We start from the raw sequence: 5,345 nt of genomic DNA on the forward strand, positions 1-5,345 counted from the left end.
ACAGTAAAAAAAATATTATCGGCCAGCGTTTGTAAAAAAAATGCGCAACGTCGGCTGAAAAATATCAGTCGCGGCTATTTAACGACTGATGGTTGCTGTTGTTTTGTCTATTCAATCCCTAAATAATATTTGGATGATGTCGATTAGGAAATGTCCGATCGGCGTCGTCCGGTGATGCTTCTTCTTTAAACCTCGATCGGTGATCTTTCCTGGCCGACGTCGGCTAGCATTTTTTTTTATCAGTATCGGTGAATCATGAGTTTTTCCGAGGCGGGCTAGTAAATGAAAACATGCCGGTGTCAGCCGAAATACAACTTCGCTTGAGCTAGCATGAAAAAACCTAGCCGACCTACATTGAAAATTTTACAGGCGACACCAACAACAAAACTTGGGTTTGGCGTAAAAGAAATATTATCGGCCAGCATTTGTAAAAAAGATTGCACAATGTCGGCTGAAAAGTAGCAGTCTGGGCTTTTTAACTGCCGATGTCGGCTATTGTTTTTTCTATTCAATCCCTGAATAATATTTGGCTGATGTCTGTTAGGAAATGTTCGATCGGCGTCATCCGGCGATGCTTCTTTTTTAAACCAGGATCGGTCATCTTTCCTGGCCGACATCGACTAGCATGTTTTTCGATCAGTATCGGTGAATCATGTTTTTTTGCCGAGGTTGGCAAATGTTTTCCTTTCCGAGCAAAAGAAAACATGCCGGTGTCGGCCGAAACACAGCTTCGGTTGAGCTCGAACGAAAAAACCTAGCCGACCTACATTGTAAATTTTTACGGCAACACCGACCAAAAAAGCATCCTGAATTGTAAAAAAATATCGTCGGCCAGCATTTGTAAAAAAAATTGTGCAATGCCGGCAGAAAAATATCAGTTGTGGCTTTACAACGACCGATGTCGGCTATTGTATTTTCTATACAATCCCTGAATAGTATTTGGATGATGATGTCTATTGGGAAATGTTCGATCGGCGTCATCCGGCGATGCTTCTTTTTTAAACCTCGACCGCTTAACTTTCCTGGCCGACGTCGGCTTGAATTTTCTTCGATCAGTATCGGTGAATCATGTTTTTTTGCCGAGGTTGGCAAATGTTTTCCTTTCCGAGCAAAAGAAAACATGCCGGTGTCGGCCGAAACACAGCTTCGGTTGAGCTCGAACGAAAAAATCTAGGCGACCTACATTTTAAATTTTTACGGCAACAACGAACAAAAAACCACCCTCTACCGTAAAAACATATATTGTCGGCCAGCGTTTGTTAAAAAAATTGCGCAATGTCGGCTGAAAAATATCAGTCGCGGCTATTTAACGACTGATGTCGGCTATGGTTTTTTCTATTCAATCCCTGAATAATATTTGGCTGATGTCTATCTGGAAATGTTCGATCGGCGTCATCCGGCGGTGCTTCTTTTTTAATCCTCGATCGCTTAACTTTTCGGGCCGACGTCGGCTAGCATTTTTTTCGACCAGTATCGGTGAATCAAGGTTTTTTCCGAGATGGGCTAATGTTTTCCTTGCCAAGCAAATGAAAACATGCCGGTGTCGGTCGAAACACAATTCGGTATAGCTCGAACGAAAAACCCTAGCCGACCTACATTGTAAATTTTTACGGCAACACCGAACAGAAAAGTATCCTCTACAGTAAAAAAATATTATCGGCCAGCGTTTGTAAAAAAAATTGCGCAACGTCGGCTGAAAAATATCAGTCGCGGCTATTTAACGACCGATGGTTGCTGTTGTTTTGTCTATTCAATCCCTAAATAATATTTGGATGATGTCGATTAGGAAATGTTCGATCGGCGTCGTCCGGTGATGCTTCTTCTTTAAACCTCGATCGGTGATCTTTCCTGGCCGACGTCGGCTAGCATTTTTTTTTATCAGTATCGGTGAATCATGAGTTTTTCCGAGGCGGGCTAGTAAATGAAAACATGCCGGTGTCAGCCGAAATACAACTTCGTTTGAGCTAGCATGAAAAAACCTAGCCGACCTACATTGAAAATTTTACAGGCGACACCAACAACAAAACTTCCTTTGGCGTAAAGAAATATTATCGGCCAGCGTTTGTAAAAAAGACTGCACAATGTCGGCTGAAAAGTAGCAGTCTGGGCTTTTTAACTGCCGATGTCGGCTATTGTTTTTTCTATTCAATCCCTGAATAATATTTGGCTGATGTCTGTTAGGAAATGTTCGATCGGCGTCATCCGGCGATGCTTCTTTTTTAAACCAGGATCGGTCATCTTTCCTGGCCGACATCGACTAGCATGTTTTTCGATCAGTATCGGTGAATCATGTTTTTTTGCCGAGGTTGGCAAATGTTTTCCTTTCCGAGCAAAAGAAAACATGCCGGTGTCGGCCGAAACACAGCTTCGGTTGAGCTCGAACGAAAAAACCTAGCCGACCTACATTGTAAATTTTTACGGCAACACCGACCAAAAAAGCATCCTGAATTGTAAAAAAATATCGTCGGCCAGCATTTGTAAAAAAAATTGTGCAATGCCGGCAGAAAAATATCAGTTGTGGCTTTACAACGACCGATGTCGGCTATTGTATTTTCTATACAATCCCTGAATAGTATTTGGATGATGATGTCTATTGGGAAATGTTCGATCGGCGTCATCCGGCGATGCTTCTTTTTTAAACCTCGACCGCTTAACTTTCCTGGCCGACGTCGGCTTGAATTTTCTTCGATCAGTATCGGTGAATCATGTTTTTTTGCCGAGGTTGGCAAATGTTTTCCTTTCCGAGCAAAAGAAAACATGCCGGTGTCGGCCGAAACACAGCTTCGGTTGAGCTCGAACGAAAAAATCTAGGCGACCTACATTTTAAATTTTTACGGCAACAACGAACAAAAAACCACCCTCTACCGTAAAAACATATATTGTCGGCCAGCGTTTGTTAAAAAAATTGCGCAATGTCGGCTGAAAAATATCAGTCGCGGCTATTTAACGACTGATGTCGGCTATGGTTTTTTCTATTCAATCCCTGAATAATATTTGGCTGATGTCTATCTGGAAATGTTCGATCGGCGTCATCCGGCGGTGCTTCTTTTTTAATCCTCGATCGCTTAACTTTTCGGGCCGACGTCGGCTAGCATTTTTTTCGACCAGTATCGGTGAATCAAGGTTTTTTCCGAGATGGGCTAATGTTTTCCTTGCCAAGCAAATGAAAACATGCCGGTGTCGGTCGAAACACAATTCGGTATAGCTCGAACGAAAAACCCTAGCCGACCTACATTGTAAATTTTTACGGCAACACCGAACAGAAAAGTATCCTCTACAGTAAAAAAATATTATCGGCCAGCGTTTGTAAAAAAAATTGCGCAACGTCGGCTGAAAAATATCAGTCGCGGCTATTTAACGACTGATGGTTGCTGTTGTTTTGTCTATTCAATCCCTAAATAATATTTGGATGATGTCGATTAGGAAATGTTCGATCGGCGTCGTCCGGTGATGCTTCTTCTTTAAACCTCGATCGGTGATCTTTCCTGGCCGACGTCGGCTAGCATTTTTTTTTATCAGTATCGGTGAATCATGAGTTTTTCCGAGGCGGGCTAGTAAATGAAAACATGCCGGTGTCAGCCGAAATACAACTTCGTTTGAGCTAGCATGAAAAAACCTAGCCGACCTACATTGAAAATTTTACAGGCGACACCAACAACAAAACTTCCTTTGGCGTAAAGAAATATTATCGGCCAGCGTTTGTAAAAAAGACTGCACAATGTCGGCTGAAAAGTAGCAGTCTGGGCTTTTTAACTGCCGATGTCGGCTATTGTTTTTTCTATTCAATCCCTGAATAATATTTGGCTGATGTCTGTTAGGAAATGTTCGATCGGCGTCATCCGGCGATGCTTCTTTTTTAAACCAGGATCGGTCATCTTTCCTGGCCGACATCGACTAGCATGTTTTTCGATCAGTATCGGTGAATCATGTTTTTTTGCCGAGGTTGGCAAATGTTTTCCTTTCCGAGCAAAAGAAAACATGCCGGTGTCGGCCGAAACACAGCTTCGGTTGAGCTCGAACGAAAAAACCTAGCCGACCTACATTGTAAATTTTTACGGCAACACCGACCAAAAAAGCATCCTGAATTGTAAAAAAATATCGTCGGCCAGCATTTGTAAAAAAAATTGTGCAATGCCGGCAGAAAAATATCAGTTGTGGCTTTACAACGACCGATGTCGGCTATTGTATTTTCTATACAATCCCTGAATAGTATTTGGATGATGATGTCTATTGGGAAATGTTCGATCGGCGTCATCCTGCGATGCTTCTTTTTTAAACCTCGACCGCTTAACTTTCCTGGCCGACGTCGGCTTGAATTTTCTTCGATCAGTATCGGTGAATCATGTTTTTTTGCCGAGGTTGGCAAATGTTTTCCTTTCCGAGCAAAAGAAAACATGCCGGTGTCGGCCGAAACACAACTTCGGTTGAGCTCGAACGAAAAAATCTAGGCGACCTACATTTTAAATTTTTACGGCAACAACGAACAAAAAACCACCCTCTACCGTAAAAACATATATTGTCGGCCAGCGTTTGTTAAAAAAATTGCGCAATGTCGGCTGAAAAATATCAGTCGCGGCTATTTAACGACTGATGTCGGCTATTGTTTTTTCTAACCAATCCCTGAATAATATTTGGCTGAAATCTATTAGGAAATGTTCGATCGGCCTCCATTGGGGGATGTTTTTTTTTTAAACCAGGGATCGGGTCATCTTTCCCTAGCCCCACATCCACTAGCATGTTTTTCGATCAGTATCGGTGAAATCATGTTTTTTTGCGGGGGTGGGCTAATTTTTCCCTTCCCAAGCAAAAGAAAAACATGCTGGTGTCGGGCCGAAACACAATTTCGGAGGAGCTCGAAGGAAAAACCCTAGCCGACCCTCCATTGTAAATTTTTACGGCACCCCCCGACCAAAAAAGCATCTTGAAATGGTAAAAAAATATTATCGCCCAGCGTTTGTTAAAAAGAATTGCGCAATGTCGGCGGAAAAATATCATTCGCGGGCTATTTAACGACTGATGGTTGCTGTCGTTTTGTCTATTCAATCCCTAAATAATATTTGGATGATGCCTATTAGGAAATGTTCAATCGGCGTAATCCAGTGATGCTTCTTCTTTAAACCTCGATCGGTGATCTTTCCTGGCCGACATCGGCTAGCATTTTTTTTTTTATCAGTATCGGTGAATCATGAGTTTTTCCGAGGTGGGCTAGCAAATGAAAACATGCCGGTGTCAGCCGAAACACAACTTCGCTTGAGCTAGCATGAAAATACCTAGCCGACCTACATTGAAAATTTTACAGGCGACACCAACAACAAAACTTCCTTTAGTGTAAAGAAATATTATCG

The sequence above is a fragment of the Glycine max genome, chromosome 1 (genome assembly GCF_000004515.6).
Source record: "Glycine max cultivar Williams 82 chromosome 1, Glycine_max_v4.0, whole genome shotgun sequence".
Classification (NCBI taxonomy): domain Eukaryota; kingdom Viridiplantae; phylum Streptophyta; class Magnoliopsida; order Fabales; family Fabaceae; genus Glycine; species Glycine max.